The following is a 21421-nucleotide window of genomic DNA, read 5'->3' on the forward strand; positions in this document are numbered from 1 at the left end:
ACAATACTACATAAGGGATAATGAATTCAAAATATAACATGAACTATAACATAAATTAACTTCATTTGGAAGTAGATTATTATTTCCCTAAGGCCCTGTTTGTTTCGTTGGAATTGAATTCCATTTTAATAATTATAATTTAGACAAAGCTATTTAAGTTCATATATTTATATATGTAATATATTTGTATATTATCTTAAATTATATGAGAGAGATAGTTATATACTACATTCATGTTATAATGAAGCAAGTAGAAGAGAGTGCTATAAGTTGTACATCGGAAAAATAGCATGTAAATCTATAGAATCAATTTCCATCTCTCACCCCATGAATTTGAGATAGGCTTATATGATAACTTTGGAAAATGGTGGAATGTCACATTTCTAAAAAATAGTCTATTCTAATAGTAAGATTCCAATTCCTCAAAATGAAAGAAAACAAACGGGGCCTAAGTGTTATTTACAAGTACATAATCATAGATCAATTTATTTTATTGTGACCTAAAATTTAGAACAGAGATGAACTTATGTAATACATATTATTAATCTCACAATCTTAAACAAGTTTAAATCTCTAAGGTTCTCCTTTTATTTATTTTATTAAGTAAATAAAAATACATCTACTTTAGTTCATATTCAATCCTAAAAATTAGAGTGTGCAGACAGTAAGTGAAACCATTTTATTTAAACAGAGAATAATTCTATGAACATTTTGCAATTTGAATCACTAAATTTGGAGTTCATATGCAAAAGTTATGAAATAAACAAGTTTGGGAATTCAAAATATGAAATTTGGGCTAATTCTGTAAATATTTAAAAGTCCAGGGCTAAATCTGCAAGATTATAGGGGCCTGCACGTGAAAACCATGGACGGCGGGTTTATTTCCAACAAACCGAGGGTTTCTTTAAGCAAACTACTGCGCGAAGGGGGATGGGTGAATCTAACCGTTAGATCAGAAACCGACGGCTGAGATTAGATCTGCGGCTGAGGGCGCGCTCGCGTGAGCGGGCGAGCGCTGTCAGGCGGGCCAGGGAGTGTCAGCGACAGAGGGGGAGAGCGCGCTGACCGAGCGGGCCCAGCGCCAGAGGGTTTGGGCACTAACAGGCGGGCCAAGGAGTCAGGGCGCCCGTGCGTGAAGCGGTACCCGCGATCCGGGCCATTCGATCTGAATCGGACGGAGGGGACCAGACCAAGGGGGTTGAATGGCTGTGGGCGGCGCTGCTCCTCTCCGCGGCGGTGAGGTCACCAGAGTTGAGGCAGGCGTGAGCTAGGGGGGTCCGAGATCACCGGAGTTGGGCAGAGAGGAAGAGGGCACCACGGCGAACTCAATGGCGGGGAAGGGACCATGAATCCACGGGCAGAGAGGGGAGAACGGCGGTGAGAAAGCCTCGGGCGGGCCAGAGTAACTCCGGTGAGCCATTCCGGCCACGGCGAGGGGACTTAAGGCGCGCTAAGGCCTTGGCTAACTTCAGCAGAGGCAGGGGCCACACAGGGACCTGCTCCGGTGAACTAGACCGGGCTAAATCGGCCGGCCACTGCGCCGCGCGAGCACGGCGAACCGCCGCGACGAAGCACCGGCGAAGGTGAAATTGGCCGAACACAGGGCGCAATAGGGGAAATTGGGCACGGGGACGGGTGTCTCACCTTAGGGCGGAGCTCGGGGAGGCTTGGAGCGGTCTCCGGTGAGCTCAATGGCTGGGAACGCGGGCACGGGTCTCCGGTGGCGGTTGGCGGCGTGGGCAGAGTGCGAGAGAGGGTGAAGCTGTGCGAAATGAGGCGAGGGGCATGCGTGGGGCACTGGCGGGCTCTAAGAAGAGAGCTAGACGTGCGCGAGTGCGCACTTGCCGGTCCACGGTGAGAGCGGGGAAGGCGAAACTGACAAAGCAGGCCCACGGCGCAGAGAGAGAAAAGGGGACGCGCGGGGCAACGGCTTGGCGACTGGCGAACCGGGCCCGTGAGACAGAGAGAGAGAGGGAATGCGCGGGTGAAGAAAACCGGCGCCGATAGGTTGGCCCGACTGGGCAACGAGCGAGAGAGGGAGGTCGCGCGCGAGAGGGGAACTGCCGCTGACAGGCGGGGTCCGCCTGTCAGGCGGCACGGGCGCGCGGCCTGGCTGGGCTTAGTGGGCCGACTGGGCTGCTTTCTCCTTTTCTTTTTCTCGGGATATTCCAATTCCTTTTCTATTTCTTTTTCTATAGGGTTTTCAAATCCAAATTCAAACTTGGTTTCAAATTCAAATAAATTCAAACTTGTGCAACACTTCAAAGAATATTTTAAGCTCAGCATGATGCAACATGTCATAACCCATAATGTTTTGACAAAAATAAATAATTAACCTCCACTAGTTTAAGCTATTTCTAATCAAAAAGGAAAAAGGGAGAAAGAATCTAGAGAGAGAAAGCCTAGAATGAGAAAAAGAAGAGTAACACATGATTTTGGGTGGTAATTAGAAAGAAACTTTATACCCCCAAAATCAGGGTGTTACAGACCTATCCCCCTTTAAAGAATCTCGCCCTCGAGATTTAGGGCTGGCTAGAAAAGAGCTCAGGGTACTTGGCTTTCAAATCATCTTCTCTTTCCGAGTTTGCTTCTTCTTCTGAGTGGTGACCCCATTTGACTTTGCACATCCTGATGGTACTTCTCTGAGTGACTTGGTCTGCTGTCTCCAGAATTTGAGTTGGCTTCTCAATATAAGTCAGATCTTCTTGAACTTCAAGATCCTCTGCTGGCAACTGCTCTTCTGGCACTCTCAAGCATTTCTTCAACTGAGACACATGGAACACATCGTGCACAGCTGATAGATTCTCTGGTAAGCTGAGTTGATAAGCCACTTCTCCATGTCTTGCTTGAATCTGATACGGCCCAATATAACGAGGTGCTAGCTTGTCTTTGACTCCAAACCTTTTGGTTCCTCTGATGGGTGACACCTTCAAGTAGACATAGTCTCCCACTTCAAAACGGAGTTCCCTTCTTCTGGTGTCAGCATAGCTTCGTTGTCTAGACTGTGCTGCCTTTAAATTCTCTCGGACCATCCTGATGTTCTCTTCGGCTTCAAGCAAAATATCTGGACCGAACACCTGTCTTTCACCAGGTTGATCCCAATGCAATGGAGTTCTGCAATTCCTCCCATAGAGCGCTTTGAATGGTGACATCTTCAAACTAGCTTGATAGCTATTGTTGTAAGAGAATTCTACATACGGTAATCTCTTGTCCCAACCTATCTTGTCTTGCAAAGCACAAGCCCTCAACATGTCTTCAAGAATTTGATTGGTTCTCTCTGTTTGACCATCTGTCTATGGGTAATAAGCTGAGCTGAACTTCAAGTGTGTGCCTAAAGCTTCATGCAACTGCTGCCAAAAATGAGAGGTGAACTGTGTGACACCCCAGTGTCACCTAGGGTTTCTTCTTTAAGCTAACTTAAACCCTTATCACATGTGAACCAAATAGAAGAATGAACATCAAAAATTAATAATGTCATGAACCTCAAGGTAAGAAGAACTCTCGAACCCTAATTAATCCTAAATGGACCATTTAAGCACATAAAGGGAATTTGGGAAAAGACTTGGGAAGAATACAAAATTTTGGTAAGAACCAAATAAAAAAGTTGTAGTGCACTAAATAACCAACAAAAAATAGTCAGAAGGTTTTTCCATTTGGATTTTCCAAAATCCCCAAATCAGCCCTTGAACCAATGCCCTATGGGAAATTCAGAATTCTGAATTTCAGAACCCTTTTACAACATCAAATGTGTTCCCTGTTTTCCAAAACTCGAAACCAAAAAGTCCAAATATCAAAGTGGCTCCAAATTTCCTTGAACATGCTCTGGAAAAATTTGAACTCAAACAAAAACCGTTTGGAACGATTTTGGCACAATTTGTCCTCGGGACCCGACTGTCTGACACTGGCACCTTGGTGACGCTACAACTCTCTGTCCCTAGCCTAAAACCGTGCAACATCCACACGCAAACGACAAAGCAAAGTCAGGGGAACAAATCCTTCACAGCGATCTTCCCCAAATTCGCGAAGATTTGCGCCCAATCGGCATTAGAACTCGGGCAGAAGCAACGGTTCCACGTGTTCGACCGTGGCTGACACGCCCGGTTCACGCCAGTTCGCGCACCCGTGCTCCACAGTGCACGCCCGCACGCGCTCGCCGGTCCACGACCGCCCGTGCACCGCGCTGTGCCTATAAAGTAGCCCAAGGCCTCGGTTGTACCTCCCCGCGCGCTCTCAGTCCTGCCCGAGCCAAAGTTCACCGGACTTCGCCTCGAGCACACCACGCCACCGCCCGCCAAGCCACCCGAGCCTCGGCCACTGCGGCCAGCTCCCTCCTGTCACTTCCAAGCCGTGCTAGTCACTCGGTTAGCTTCGCCAGTAGCCCGTGAAGCTTACCAAGTCCTAGGACCCGGCAGAACTTCACCGGAGACCCGAGATTGTCCTCGCCAGACTTCGGTCGCCCGCGGGCGCGTGTAGACCGAGCAATCCGGTGAGCCATTCTCAAATTCCTCGCGTGCTTAACTTCCTTGATCTCTAGTAAAGCTCCCTGACCCATTCAATCAGATTATGGCATCGTGAACAGGCCGGATTCCTCGCCGCCGACGAGCTCCCCCGCCTGTGCACGCGGACCGACCTACTCCAACCGCCATAGCCGACGATCCGTACCTCGAAGTGATCGCTAGAGACCTCCGGACCTCACCCGACCCCTCACCGGAGCAACCTCGCCGCCGGTAAGCCCCTCCGCCCTTTTCTTCCGCCGCGATCACTATTCCGTTAGGGGAAGGATCGCGGGTTCGATTTCGTAAAACCCTAGGGGGTTTTCTGCAGTCATAGACTCAGATGAATAGTAAATCGGGGACCTGTCTATAATACACTTAAAACATTTTGCCAGGGACCCTAGTGCAAAACCATTTTCCTTTATCCATTTTCTGTTTATTCTTTTTAAATTCAGCAGAGAACTTAGGAAATTTATATCTTGAGTAATGTTCAACCAAATTTAGCCAAACCAATTTTGCCGGATTCAAAATATTATGAACTATCACATAAAAATACTGAACCCTGTGCTTTTTGTTTTAAATTTTAGAGTTTGAAATTAATTAAAGAAACTGACCAAACCTTTTTAGAAGGAAGAAAATTAGTTATGCTTATGTGCTGAACTTAAGAAAATTTGTAGAAGTTCAAACCCCACTTAGACACTGTTTAAAAATATTGAGCACCTCAGTATTGAAGATTTAAACAGGGTTATCTATTAAAAGCCATAATTGCCCAAAACTTAAGAAAATAAGAAAGGTATTAGGAAATAATGAGCAGTGGATGCAAATATTTTTCCTAGTCCACTTAAGTAATAGAGAACCTAGGAAAAATAAAAGGAACCATAATCCATAGCAGATTCAAGGTAAAATGTTTTATTAGGCACTAATCAAACTAGACATATAATTATTAGAATTATGAAAACAATTTCAAAATTGTTAAGAATAGTTCAGTGGGCTTGTAACCACTGGGACACCACTACAAAAATGATAAACACCCAGTCCATCATTTTAAGTAGGGTAAACAATTAGAACTTGATATTGAGCCATATTTCAATTAAATCATAAGCAAGCCAAAAAGTGTGGAATAGTGGGCAAATAAATTTTTACCAGAGTAATAATGAAGTAGGCCACTAGAGAAAAATGCAAAACCCAATTGAAAGCTAAAAATTAATACCCATTGTCCATACTTCATGAAAAAGGCCATTTAGTTCAAGAAATTCCTACCACCCTTCCCTTAAGCAAAAAGTTACCAATTTTCAGAATGATTTCTCTTGCACAAAGAATAATATAGGAAAAATTAGAAGTCTATTGTCTGATATTTTTCAAATATAGTGGTAGTAGAAAGCACCCATTTAGCTAGAAACTTTAGAAAATCATAATAAAATAACTAATAAGTATTAGTGGCTGAAAATTTGAACAAAGTCATGCTATAACATCTGAATGCCAGCAAAAATAAGCTCAGAAAATAACCCCCTGTTAAAAGAAGGTTGTAGTTCAAAACACCCCCTCTGCCCTAATGTTTGATAATTTTATACAGAGAGAACCACTCACTTTTTAAGCCCCAAATTTTGAGACAAATACTTATACATAAGTAAGAAGCAACTGTAATTTTTGCAGAATTTTTGGAAATTTATTAAGCTATCTTGTAGTTCAAACCCACCTTAAAAGCATAAAAGAAATAGAAAAGAAGAGAGGGAATAATAAATCTCACTCCAATGAATTCAGCTAGGAATCCTAATAAACTCTCACTAAGTCATTAAAAAGAAATCAATGGAACACCGAAATGAACTTACCAATTAGCTTAACCAAGCTTGACCCTAATTTGCTAAGTGTACCACAAAAATCTTCAATAGTACGGTTAAGCTCTACCTTATTAATTTGATCATTCACCATCAAAGTTTAATTGCTAAATTGCATACCATGCCATGCATGTGTCTTACTCATAGCATTCATTAGATTGCAATCTCACTGAAGGAGAGTACGTGCTCATCCCTAAGCAAGGAGCTGTCCACGAGGAAGACCAGGAGCAAGCTCCCGAGACTGCCATCGAGGATCTCCCTGCAGCCCCATCATTTGAAGGCAAGCCTCTGTTTTATGCATAACCAATTTATATATGCTACTTTACTACAATTAATGTTTGTAGGCTTGTAATGTGCACTTAAGTGTAGGAGTTGCTTCAAACCTTAGTTGCATGGACTCAAGATTCCTTTTTTGAGATGGATACTAGTATGCTAGGTTGAATAGCTGCTATGCTAATTAGGATCTCGGTAGAAGTCGAGTGATTTTTCTAGCACTCGCGCGAGGTCAGGAATTGATTGTATTCATCTTGATAACGGGATCTATGACAGTCCTTGGACTTAGATCCAGGGTGGATGCCTTGTCCATGAGACGGGAAAAGGAGTTAATGATTAATGTGTGGATACCTGAGTCAAGCGTTTGAACATACTAAACACATGTCGGGAAATATGGTAACCGGTAAACCTAGTACCTGAGTGAAGCTAGACGCGAACTTTTCTCCTCACTTGTCCTGAGACTGGGTCTCCCATGCTAGCTATGGTGGGTACAAGTGCGGTCACTGCACGGCGGCAGCCGGGGTCAGTGGAGCATTGTATGCCAAGGCGGTGAGCCCTGGCCGCGAACGGGGAATCGATGGGGACGGTTGATGTGTGTGGGGACGGAGTTCCCTTACATGTCGTGTGTTTAGGTTTACCTTGCAAGGTTTAAAAACTCGATTCGAATCATCTGCTTCTCGCAGCTAATAAGACTGCTTGACCCCTTGTACTACATTGAGTAAGAAGTGAAATGAGGTTTGCACAAGATAACTTGTTGATTGAATTATAATGCTTGTTACCATGTATGCTTAGAAAGAGCAAACTTAGCTAAAATAATGATATTAGAATCTAAAAAGCTAAAAATGGACTTTAGACTCAGCTAGTGCTTTTGGCAAACCAAACCCCTCAGCCAAATAGCTGCATGGTCTAGAGGTAGAGGAGTAGTTTCCTCACACCGGGTAAGTCTAGCTGAGTATTAGTATACTCAGCCTTGCTTGTGGCATAATTTTTGCAGGTACGCTTAGGCCTGGGCGTTCGGGTTACCCGAATATTTCGGGTCGGGTAATCCGGGTAATTAAAATTTCGGGTTTCAGAAAGTATTACCCGAATTTGCTCTATGTATTATAGTACCCGACACTTCGGGTACCCGATACTTCGGGTTCGGGTTTCGGGTACTCCCGAAGTAACCAAATTTTAAAAACAGTTGCTATTCAGAGCAGAACACTCACCAGAGCACTCGGCAATAAAATTTTAACGAAGGTTGAGATCCTGCTGGTGCCATTTGAGACCAAAATAACCAGAAACAAAACCAGTCCGACTTGAACTCTCGCAAGATTTTTCTAGGCTTTGTTGAGCAGCGTGTCACAAAAAGACATTTGATCACCACTCTATAATCAGCACCATTACGGCATTACAATTTACACTAGTGATATAATGCAAAGCCATGTAGCCGGATTCCACTTCGCATCCCCTTTTGCTCCTTCGGAATCAGAACCTGATCCCGGGGTCACACCAGGCTGGCGGCACTGCGAGCCTGCTCGATTCGATTAGGGTGGGTTACTGGTGAGGGCGTGAGGCAGTGGCAACCTGGTCCTGGATGGCGTGGTCGACCGGCGTGGTGGGCGACTCGGCGTCCAGGACCCCGGCGAGCTCTGGGTGTGGCTGGACGTGGAGCCTGCTGGTGCTGGCTGCTGCGGCTGGACGTGGAGCCCTGGCTGCTGGCTGCCTGGCTGTGGCAGTGCGGCTGGACGTGGAGCTGGATCCTGCTGCTGGCGGGTGGCGGCGCTGGCGCCTGGCGGCGTCTGGACTCTGGAAGGCTGGACCGCCTGTACCGCTGGTCAGGAAGAAGGCGGCGTCTACGTGTGCGTGTCTGTGTCTGCGTGTGATGGACACAGTGACACCTAGGGTTTGCGGCGGTGTGCGCTGGTGGGCCTGGGCCGGCCGGTGTCACGGTGTGGACAGTGGCCAGTGGGCCGTGGGTGTTTACGGACTTGGACTGTAGCATGTAGGAATTTCGGGTATGGGTTATTCGGGTACCGGTTTGCGCTACCCGAATTACCCAGAATAATTTCGGGTTTCACAAATTAGTACCCGAAATTCCCGAAAAAATTTCGGGTACCCGATATTACGGGTTCGGGTTCAGGTTTTTCGGGTTCGGGTAACGGGTAACGGGTTTTTTGCCCAGTCCTAGGTACGCTTCAGGACATGGTTGATGGTGTAACTTGGCCTACAACCCTGCCACCGGGTTAGACGGTCGAGTGGGATGCTGCTCTGGCAGGAGAGGAGCATGAGGAGTAGTGGGCTAGGCCTTGCCCTATTCCTCGCTTTGACGATATCGATTATTCGCTGCAGTTTATTTTGTGAACTCATATCAGCTACTTGAAAAACTCCGACTTATGTAATAATTCCAATACTTTAATTTGAGGTTTTCTTGCTTTATTGTATTTCTTCTGTGACTCACCTTCGAGTGAGTTTGTGGTATTTGATCCTGGTTATGTGGCTCTATCAGACTAGATCTGAGGGACTGACGGGTTATTCCGATTTAAGTGTGTTGTTGCCCCTGAGGCGTGACTTAGGCACTTAAGCTGGAATAATTCGGGCAGTTCTGTCATAGCTAGTATAGGAGCAAATACCACCATAGAGAAGAACAGTAGACCATGAATACCAATTTTCAAAAATCTAAAACTTGCTTAGAAACTAGTATGAATTGTCAGGAGTAGAACGCTAGACCTAGGACGAAAGGCCTTAGGAATAGAGGGAGAAATAGGTGGCTAAGTACGCCCTGTGGGCCAGTCCTTAGCTTTTTAAAGGATGCCCTAAGAGCACCCTTTTATTTGGAGAGGAGATGTTATTTCTAGCATGCATGCATTATAAAAACTAAAGGGAATAGAAACTAAAGAAGTAAAAATTTGAGCTAACCCGCTTCCTTTTAAACCACCCAGGTTCTTTTATTTTCCACTTCCACCATAATCTTTACATCTGATACCCTTCCGCAGATGACTTCACCTACCCCCGCCAGTGGAGGAGACACTCGTTTCAGCTCTGATTTCCTTTCTCACGATGGCTTTCCTTCCATCTTGTGGGAAGTGCTTAACTCCACCGGTTACCCTACACCCCCTTTGTACACGGTGCAGCTGTACGAAGAGCATCGGGTACCACGTTGCCGAGTCTGGTTGACTGTGGAGGCTCATCCCCTTCAGCCAGGTTGGCGTTCTCTTGACTCCTAGACGATCGGATTCAGGATGGACGACACCACTGAAGCGGCAGCTATGAAGACCCTGACAACTTTCTATGGCTACCATCCCCTGGAGATGGTGATGCACCCCTTGGGACTCTTCCCTGCTGAGAAGAAGGATGACTCCATGTGGTGCAACCGTGTGAGCCATGTGAAGGACGTGTGGGTGATGTATCCTGACTTGGTTGGGAGGGTCACTGTTCAGTGCATGAGTGCGTTGTACCGCCTTCAGGCCCTGCAGAGTGACGCTATGACACATCTTGCTAACCTCGCTCAAACCACCAAGCTCACCCTCGACAGCCGAGAAGACTTTGTGGTCGACTTGTCCTGCGAGCTGGTAGAGAAGGACCTACAGGTGGAAAGGCTAAGCCAGCGCATCACCACCTTGGAGCAGCAGGTGGAGATCCGAGACAACACCATTGATGTCTTGGAAAACCAGCTCCACGATATGCAGCAGGAGCTCGAGGATGCTAATGACCACCTGGACATGCACCACCTGGAGATGGAGGCCAATGAGGCCAGAAGCGAGGGAGAAGAGGCTCCTGAGGAGTTAGGACTAGCCCCTGGTACCAATGTGACTGCCTCCGCGATGCCCCCTTCACCCGCATCCAGTGTCGCTTCCACTACTCAGGGTTGATCAGTCGTTTTGACACTTTAGGCGGATAGAAACCTATGCAAGCTTAGTAATGGCAGGTTTTGGACTAGGCTTACGGGTACTTCCCCCTAATTGATTTAACCCTTGTGGACTTTTGAGATCTATGGGTTGTTTGTAACCATGTTAGCTTCATTTGAACCTAATGTTATGATTATGACAATTTCCTTCCATATGAGGTAATAGCATGTTGTTCGAAATTGTGAATTGGGATAACAATGGCGTCAATCTCTATTTTTAGATGGCAGCCAGGCAGCGTCACGTGCAAAACGAGCAAGTTCCCCCGCCACCTCCTCCAGCTCCCACAGTGCAGGAGCTGATGGCCCAGCAGAACAAGATTCTGCGACAGCTCTTGCAGCACCAGCCCCATCCTCAGCAGTATGGTGGAGGCCAGCCGCAGCGACATCCGGTAGCGGCAATCTACCAGGAGTTTCTGAGCATGCAGCCGCCTTTGTTCACGAAGGCAGAGGATCCGTTGGACGCTGACGTGTGGTTACGTGTCGTGGAGTCCAAGTTTCCCCTCCTCACGGGAGACTGCCCTGATGATACCAAGGCTCGCTTCACCGCACAGCAGCTTCGCGGCCCTGCTCGGACTTGGTGGGACCATTTCCGTGCTATGCTACCTGCTGGTCATGAAGTTTCTTGGGAGGAATTCAAGACTGCTTTCAGAGGGCACCATATCCCAGCTGGAATTCTTGATCGCAAGTTGAATGAATTTCTGGCACTCAATCAAGGAACCCGCACGGTATTGCAGTATGCTCAGGCCTTCAACGACCTGTGCCAGTACGCAGGATATCATGTTGATTCCGATGAGAAGAAGAGAGACTGCTTCTGCAGGGGTCTCAATACCAATTTGCGTGATCGTCTCAACACTATCCGGGCTGATAGCTTCAATAAGTTGGTCAACCTGGCCATCTCCCTGGAGGATTGTATTGTAGCTCACCGGGCAGAGAAGAAGAGAAAGGCACCAACGGCAGCACCATCCGCACAGACTCAGAGGTTCAGGATTGTTTCCCACAATCAGAGCAGGGGATTTCAGCAGCAGGCAGGCAGATGGGTGATCAGGCCACCTCAGCAGCAGCAGCCAGCACCCACTCGTTTTCCAGCTCTCGCTCCAAGGAAAAACCAGCCTTCGCCGCAGCAGCAGTTCCGCCAGGGTAATGGGAACAAGTGCTTTACTTGGGGCAATGTGGGCCACTATGCCAAAAATTGCCCAAGAAATCAGCAGAGGCAGATGCCAGCACCAAATCAAGACAAGGGAAGAAAGCAGAAGGTGCAAGTCAGGCAAGGGAAGCTCAACTTTACTACTCTGGAGGAGTTACCTGAGGGAGCCCCCATCATGAATGGTATCTTTTCAGTTTTTAATCAACCTGCATTAATTCTGTTTGATTCTGGTGCATCTCATAGTTTCATTAGCCAGAAGTTCAGTGCTAAATGTTAATTGCCTTTCTATCATACAAAAGGGTCATTCATGATAGCCACACTTGGGGGTAAAATTGCAACCAACAAATTAAACCAAAATGTGCCTATCTCTATGGGAAGTAGAATCTTCAAAACCACACTCCTGATTTTGGGATTAGAGGGTATGGACATCATTCTCGGGGCCGACTGGATGACTCAACACCGAGTAGTGTTGGATGTAGCTGCCAGAGCTCTGGAGATCCGCTCTCCTATATCCGAAGACCTTGTGTTGTATCTACCCAGCCAAGATTCTACTCAATCATGTGCTTTTGCTATGATGGAGTCACCTATGAAGAAGATTCCAGTGGTCTGTGAGTATGTAGATGTTTTCCTCGATGAATTACCAGGAATGCCCCCAGACCGGGATATTGAATTCGTCATCGAGTTGCAACCGGGAATGACACCTATTTCCAAGAGGCCTTACCGGTTGCCACCCGCTGAGTTGGCAGAATTGAAGAAGCAATTGCAAGAATTGCTGGAAAAAGGTTTCATTCGCCCAAGTACTTCGCCTTGGGGATGTGCAGCCTTGTTTGTGAAGAAGAAAGATGAAAGCTTGAGGCTGTGCATAGATTACCGCCCACTTAATGCGGTGACTATCAAGAACAAGTATCCTTTGCCTCGTATTGATGTTCTTTTTGATCAGTTGGTCAGAGCCAAAGTGTTTTCCAAGATAGACCTTCGCTCCGGCTATCATCAGATCAAGATACGGGTGAGTGATATTCTGAAGACCGCCTTCTCAACCAGATATGGGTTGTATGAATTCTTGGTGATGTCTTTTGGGCTGACTAATGCACCAGCATACTTCATGTATCTGATGAACTCAGTTTTCATGCCTGAATTGGACAAGTTCGTAGTGGTTTTCATCGATGATATCTTGGTGTACTCAAAGAACGAAGAAGAGCATGTCGGTCATTTGCATGTAGTGCTTCAACGTCTGCGAGAGCACCGTCTTTATGCCAAATTGTCAAAATGTGATTTTTGGCTAAAGGAAATCAAATTCTTGGGTCACACTATCTCTCAGGCATGCATAACTGTTGATCCTGATAAGATGCAAGAGGTAATGAACTGGAAGCCGTCAACGACTGTCCGTCAGATTCGAAGTTTTCTGGGATTGGCTGGTTATTACCGAAGATTCATTCCGGATTTCTCTTGAATTGCGAAGCCCATAACTGAATTGTTGAAGAAAGAAGCCAAGTTTGTTTGGGGTTAGAAGTGCGAAGATGCCTTCCACACATTGAGGCAACATCTGACCACAGCACCGGTGTTAGCGCAACCCGATAGCAGCAAGCCATTTGATGTGTACTATGATGCCTCTGGCACTGGACTGGGTTGTGTCTTGATGCAAGACAACCAAGTCATTGCTTACACCTCATGGGCACTCAGACCTCATGAGCAAAATTATCCCACTCATGACTTGGAGTTAGCAGTCGTGGTCCATGCATTAAAAATGTGGAGACACTATTTGATGAGAACCCACTGCAACATCTTCACTGATCATAAGAGCATTAAGTGCATCTTTACTCAGGCTGATCTCAACATGAGGCAGAGAAGATGGCTAGAGCTGATCAAGGACTATGACCTGGAGGTACATTATCACCCAGGGAAGGCCAATGTGGTGGCAGATGCCTTGAGTCGGAAATTGCAATGCAACTGTGTTATGATGGATTCTCGCATCAACACCCTATGTGATGAGTTGAACAAAATGAAGATTGAAGTGATTCCTTCTCGTGCTTTGTCTCACATTTTCGTTGAGCCAACTTTGCAAGACCAGATCATTATGGCCCAACTCAGTGACAAGGGAGTACAAATCATTAAGGAGAACCTCCATCAGAAGACAGAAAAGTATAAATGTTTCCGCCAAGATGGAAAGGGTATATTTTGGTTCAAAGGCAGATTGGTAGTTCCTAAAAATAAAGATCTCAAGAAGAGAATCTTGGATGAGGCCCATCTCTCCAAGTTCTCCATGCATCCAGGGAGCACCAAAATGTACCATGATCTGAAGCCCTTGTATTGGTGGACCAGAATGAAGAGGGGGATAGCCCAATATGTATCAGAATGTTACACATGTCAGAGGATAAAGGCAAGCCACTTAAAATCAGTTGGAGCTTTGCAACCCCTATCTATACCTTCGTGGAAATGGGATGACATTAGCATGGATTTTATTGTGGGTCTGCCCAACACCTCTCATCATCATGATTCAATTTGGGTTATTGTGGACCGATTGACGAAAGTGGTGCATTTTCTTCCAGTGCACACCACTGATAAGGCTCAGAAGTATGCAGAGTTGTACATTGACTGAATCGTGTGTTTGCACGGATTACCTCGGACCATTGTCTCTGACCGAGGAGCCCAATTTGTTGCCAGATTTTGGGAACAACTGCAAGAGTCTTTGGGAACCAAGCTAATCAGAAGTTCAGCTTACCACCCGCAGACTGATGGTTAGACCAAGAGGGTAAATCAAATTCTTGAACATATGATAATGGCTTGTGCGATCAATTGTGGCAAGAACTGGGATAAGCACCTCTCCTTGGCAGAGTTTGCCTATAACAACAGTTATCAATCGAGCTTAAAGATGGCACCCTTCGAAGCTCTCTATGGAAGAAGGTGTAGAACACCCCTCAATTAGTCTCATCCTGGAGAAAAAAGAGAAGTTTTCGGACCTGACTTAGTGACTGAAGCCGAAAGGAAGGTCAAACTAATCAGGAAGAATCTAGAAGCTGCTCAGGCCAGGCAGAAGAGCTACCATGATAAGAGAAGGAAACCTCTCCAGTTCGAGGTGGGAGATTTCGTATACTTGAAGGTATCACCCACTAAGGGAGTGCAGAGGTTTGGGATCAAAGGCAAGTTAGCCCCTCGTTACATTGGACCTTATAAGATCATAGAAGCATGTGGACCCGTGGCGTACAAATTGAAGTTACCTCCAAAAATGCCTGCCATCCACAATGTATTCCATGTATCCCAACTGAACAAGTGTGTTCGATTGCCGACTGAGATCATAACAGAACCAGAATTGGAGATAGAGCCGGATCTATCGTACCAAGAGTTCCCTTCCAAGGTTCTGGATTGCAAAAAAAGATCAACTCGGGCTAAATCGATCAAGATGTATAAGATCCAATGGAGTAATCACTCAGAGGAAGAGGCTACTTGGGAGACTGAGGAATTTCTGCGTTCCAACTTCCCCGATTGCTTACCTAAGGAATTTGGTACGTAATCATGCCCAACCCCTCCCCCTGCCCTTTGAATATAAATATCAGAAAAATGATCTTAATATAGAAAGAGTTAATTGTAAGACAAAAATTAAAAGGACTTCCTTCTGAAGTTGCAAAGAGAATGCCATTTGAAGAGCAGTTGCTAAGAAGAACCTTAACAAATAAATCGCCCCCTTCAACCAAGCCTTAACCCTCACTTCACCCCGGGAGGACTCCGACCCGAATCTCGGGACGAGATTCCTTTAAGGGGGGAAGGCTGTGACACCCTAGTGTCACCTAGGGTTTCTTCTGTAAGCTAACTTAAACCCTTATCACATGTGAACCAAATAGAAGAATGAACATAAAAAATTAATAACAAAGGTTTAAAGTGAGTCTTTTTCATCTTAAGAAATTCTCCTTAATCATGTCATGAACGTCAAGGTAAGAAGAACTCTCAAACCCTAATTAATTCTAAGTGGACCATTTAAGCACATAAAGGGAATTTGGGAAAAGACTTGGGAAGAATACAAAATTTTGGTAAGAACCAAATAAAAAAGTTGTAGCACACTAAATAACCAACAAAAAATAGTCAGAAGGTTTTGCCATTTGGATTTTCCAAAATCCCCAAATCAGCCCTTGAACCAATGCCCTATGGGAAATTCAGAATTCTGAATTCTGAATTTCAGAACCCTCTTACAAGATCAAATGTGTTCCCTATTTTCCAAAACTCAAAATCAAAAAGTCCAAATATCAAAGTGGCGCCAAATTTCCTTGAACACGCTCTGGAAAAATTTGAACTCAAACAAATACCGTTTGGCATGATTTTGGCACAGTTTGTCCTCGGGACCCGACTGTCTAACACTAGTACCTTGGTGACGCCACAACTCTCTGTCCCTAGCCTAAAACCGCGCAACATCCACACACAAACGACAAAGCACAGTCAAGGGGAACAAATCCTTCACAGCGATCTTGCCAAATTCGTGAAGATTTGTGCCCAATCGGCGTTAGAACTTGGGCAGAAGCAACAGTTCCACGTGTTCGACCGTGGCTGACACGCCCGGTTCACGCCAGTTCGCGCACCCGCGCTCCGTAGTGCACGCCCGCGTGCGCTCGCGGGTCCACGACTGCCCGTGCACCGCGCCGTACCTATAAAGCAGCCCAAGGCCTCGGCCGTACCTCTCGGCGCGCTCTCAGTCCTGCCCGAGCCAAAGTTCACCGGACTTTGCCTCGAGCACGCCGCGCCACCGCCCGCCAAGCCTCCCGAGCCTCGGCCATTGCGGCCAGCTCCTTCTAGTCACTTCCAAGCCATGCCAGTCACTCGGTTAGCTTTGCTAGTAGCCCATGAAGCTTTCCAAGTCCTTGGACCCGGCAGAACTTCACCAGAGACCCGAGATCGTCCTCGCCGGACTTCGGTCGCCCGCGGCTGCGCATAGACCGAGCAATACAGTGAGCCATTCTCAAATTCCTCACGCGCTTAACTTCCTTGATCTCTGGTAAAGCTCCCTGACCAATTCAATTGGATTATGGCACCGGGAACATGCCGGATTCCTCGCTGCCGACGAGCTCCCCCGCCTGCGCACGCGGACCGACCTACTCCGACCGCCACAGCCGATGATCCGTACCTTGACGTGATCGCCCGAGACCCCTGGACCTCACCCGACCCCTCACCAGAGCAACCTCGCCGCCGGTAAGCCCCTCCGCCCTTTTCTTCTGCCGCGATCACTGTTCCATTAGGGGAAGGATCGCGGTTTCGATTTCGCAAAACCCTAGGGGGTTTTCTGCAGAGTCATAGACTCAAATGAATAGTAAACCGGGGACCTGTCTGTAATACACTTAAAACCTTTCGCCAGGGACCCCAGTGCAAAACCCTTTTCCTTTATCTATTTTCTGTTTATTCTTTTTAAATTCAGTAGAGAACTTAGGAAATTTATATCTTGAGTAATGTTCAACCAAATTTAGCCAAACCAATTTTACTGGATTCAAAATATTATGAACTATCACATAAAAATACTGAACCCTTTGCTTTCTATTTTAAATTTTAGATTTTGAAATTAATTAAAGAAACTGACCAAACCTTTTTAAAAGGTAGAAAATTAGTTATGCTTCTGTGTTGAACTTAAGAAAATTTGTAGAAGTTCAAACCCCACTTAGACACTGTTTAAAAATATTGAGCACCCCAGTATTGAAGATTTAAATAGGGTTATCTATTAAAAGCCATAATTGCCCAAAACTTAAAAAAATAAGAAATGTATTAGGAATTAATGAGCAATGGATGCAAATATTTTTCCTAGTCCACTTACGTAATAGAAAACCTAGGAAAAATTAAAGGAACCCTAGTCCAGAGCAAATTCAAGGTAAAATGTTTTGTTAGGCACTAATCAAACTAGAAAGACAATTATTAGAATTATGAAAACAATTTCAAAATTGTTAAGAAAAATTCAGTGGGCTCGTAACCACTGGGACACCACTACAAAAATGATAAACACCCCAGTCCATCATTTTAAGTAAGGTAAACAATTAGAACTTGATATTGAGCCATATTTCAATTAAATCATAAGCAAGCCAAAAAGTGTGCAATAGTGGGCAAATAAATTTTTACAAGAGTAATAATGAAGTAGGCCAACAGAGAAAAATGCAAAACACAATTGAAAGCTACAAAGTAATACCCATTGCCCCTACTTCATGAAAAAGGCCATTTAGTTCAATTTTCAGAATGATTGCTCTTGCACAAAGAAGAAGATAGGAAAAATTAGAAATCTGTTGTTTGATATTTTCAAATATAGTGGTAGTAGAAAGCACCCATTTGGCTAAAAACTTTAGAAAATCATAATAAAATAACTAAAAAGTATTAGTGGCTGAAAATTTGTACAAAGTCATGCTATATCATCTGAATGCCAGCAAAAATAAGTCTCAGAAAATAACCCCCTGTTAAAAGAAGGTTGTAGTTCAAAACACCCCCCTCTGCCCTAATGCTTGATAATTTTATACAGAGAGAACCACTCACTTTTTAAGCCCCATATTTTGAGACAGAGACTTATACACCAGTAAGAATCCACTGTAATTTTTTGCAGAATGTTTGGAAATTTATTAAGCTATCTTATAGTTCAAACCCACCTTAAAAGCATAAAAGAAATAGAAAAGAAGAGAGGGAATAATAAATCTCACTCCAATGAATTCAGCTAGGAATCTTAATAAACTCTCACTAAGACATTAAAAAGAAATCAATGGAACACCGAAATGAACTTACCAATTAGCTTAACCAAGCTTGACCCTAATTTGCTAAGTGTACCACGAAAATCTTCAGTAGTAAGGTTAAGCTCTACCTTATTAATTTGATCATCCACCATCAAAGTTTAATTGCTAAATTGCATATCATGCCATGCATGTGTCTTACTCATTGCATTCATTAGATTGCAATCTCGCTGACGGAGAGTACATGCTCATCCCTGAGCAAGGAGCTATCCACGAGGAAGACCAGGAGCAAACTCCCGAGACTGCCATCGAGGATCTCCCCGCAGCCCCAGCATTTGAAGGCAAGCCCCAGTTTTATGCATAACCAATTTATATATGCTACTTTACTACACTTAATGTTTGTAGACTTGTAATGTGCACTTAAGTGTAGGAGTTGCTTGAAACCTTAGTTGCATGAACTCAAGATTCCTTTTTTGAGATGGATACTAGTATACTAGGTCGAATAGCTGCTATGCTAATTAGGATCTTGGTAGAAGTCGAGTGATTTTTCTAGCACTCGCGCGAGGTCAGGAATTGATTGTATTCATCTTGATAACGGGATCTATGACAGACCTTGGACTTGGATCGAGGGTGGATGCCTTGTCCATGAGACAGGAAAAGGAATTAAGGATTAATGTGTGGATACCTGAGTCAAGCGTTTGAACGTACTAAACACATGTCGGGAAATATGGTAACCGGTAAACCTAGTACCTGAGTGAAGCCGGGCGCGGACTTTTCTCCTCATTTGTCCTGAGACTGGGTCTCCCAAGCTAGCTATGGTGGGTACAAGTGCGGTCACTGCATGGTGGTAGCTGGGGTCAGTGGAGCATTGTATGCCAAGGCGGTGAGCCCTGGCCGCAAACGGGGAATCGATGGGGACGGTTGACGTGTGTGGGGACGGAGTGCCCTTACATGTGTGTTCAGGTTTACCTTGCAAGGTTTAAAAACTCGATTCGAATTGTCTGCATCTCGCAGCTAATAAGACTGCTTGACCCCTTGTACTACATTGAGTAAGAAGTGAAATGAGGTTTACATAAGATAACGTGTTGATTGAATTAAAATGCTTGTTACCATGTATGCTTAGAAAGAGAAAACTTAGCTAAAATAATGATATTAGAATCTGAAAAGCTAAAAATGGACTTTAGACTCATCTACTGCTTTTGGCAAACCAAACCCCTCAGCCAAACAACCGCATGGTCTAGAGGTAGAGGAGTAGTTTCCTCACACCGGGTAAGTCTAGCTGAGTATTAGTATACTCATCCTTGCTTGTGGCATAATTTTTGCAGGTACGCTTCAGGACATGGTTGATGGTGTAACTTGGCCTACAACCCTGCCACCGGGTTGGATGGTCGAGTGGGATGCTGCTCCGGCAAGAGAGGACCAGGAGGAGTAGTGGGCTAGGCCTTGCCCTATTCCTCGCTTTGACGATATCAATTATCCGCTGCAGCTTATTTTGTGAACTCGTATCAGCTACTTGAAAAACTCTGACTTATGTAATAATTCTAGTACTTTAGTTTGAGGTTTTCTTGCTTTATTTTATTTCTTTTGTGACTCACCTTCGAGTGAGTTTGTGGTATTTTATCCTGGTTAAGTGGCTCTATCAGACTAGATCTGAGGGACTCACGGGTTATTCCGATTTAAGTGTATTGCGGCCCCTGAGGCGTGACTTAGGCACTTAAGCTGGAATAATTCGGGCGGTTCTGCCACAAACTGGGTACCTCTATCTGATACTATCTTCTTCGGAATGCCATGCAAGCACACATTCCAAGCCACGTATAGTTCGGCTAACACCGCACTATTGTAGGTGGTCTTGACTGGTATGAAATGGGCCGCCTTAGTCAAACGGTCCACTACTACCCAGATGGAGTCGTAACCAGTACGAGTGCGGGGCAAACCGACTATAAAGTCCATTCCGATCTCATCCCACTTCCACTAAGAAATCTGCAACGGTTGCAACAAACATGTAGGTCTCTGATGTTCTGCTTTAATCCTCTGACAACTGTCACACACAGCCATATACTCTGCTATCTCCCTTTTCATACCGTACCACCAGAATCTTTTCTTCAGGTCTTGGTACATTTTCTCACTACCAAGGTGTATAGAGTATGTTGTCTCATGAGCTTCCTTGAGAATCAATTCCCGGATCGATTTGATATCGGGGACACACAGTCTGTCCTTGAACCATACCACTCCTTCTGCATCTTCACGGAAATCCTTGCCTTTTCCATCTATGATCAGCTGTCGGATCTCGTTGATCTTCTCATCATCCTTCTGACCTTTCCTGATATCTTGCTCTAGAGTGGGTTCCAATTCAATTGCCACTCCTTGGGTGTTGTTCAGAAATCCGAGACTCAATCCGTCGAATTCCTTCGCTAGCTCATACGGCATCGGGTGAGCGGCCAACATATTAACTTGACTTTGTCTACTAAGAGCATCTGCAACCACATTTGCTTTGCCTGGGTGATAATGAATCTCCAGCTCATAATCCTTGATCAATTCTAGCCATCTTCGTTGTCTCATGTTTAACTCTGACTGAGTGAATATGTACTTGAGGCTCTTGTGATCCATGTAGATATCACACTTCTGCCCATAAAGATAATGTCTCTAGGTCTTCAATGCATGAACCATGGCTGCTAATTCCAGATCATGAGTAGGATAATTCTTCTCATGAATCTTCAACTGTCAGGACGAGTATGCCACTACTCTCCCTTCTTGCATCAACACACGTCCCAGTCTAGTATACGAAGCATCACAATACACTGAGAATGGCTTGTGAACATCTGGCAAAATTAGTACTAGTGTTGTTGTCAACTTCTCCTTCAATGTCTCAAAGGACTTCTGGCATGCTGGGGTCCACTTGAACTCAACCTTCTTTGCCAACAAAGCTGTCACTGGTCTAGCAATCTTGGAGAAACCTTCAATGAAACGCCGATAATAACCAGCCATTCCGATGAAGCTCTTGATTCCTCGGACATCTTTTGGTGCTTTCCAGTCCAAGATAGTTGTTACCTTCTTCGGATCTACAGCTAATCCTTCTCGGTTTATAACGTGACCCGAAAATAGGACTTCACTTA

The sequence above is a fragment of the Zea mays genome, chromosome 6, assembly GCF_902167145.1.
Source record: "Zea mays cultivar B73 chromosome 6, Zm-B73-REFERENCE-NAM-5.0, whole genome shotgun sequence".
NCBI classification, from domain to species: Eukaryota; Viridiplantae; Streptophyta; class Magnoliopsida; order Poales; family Poaceae; genus Zea; species Zea mays.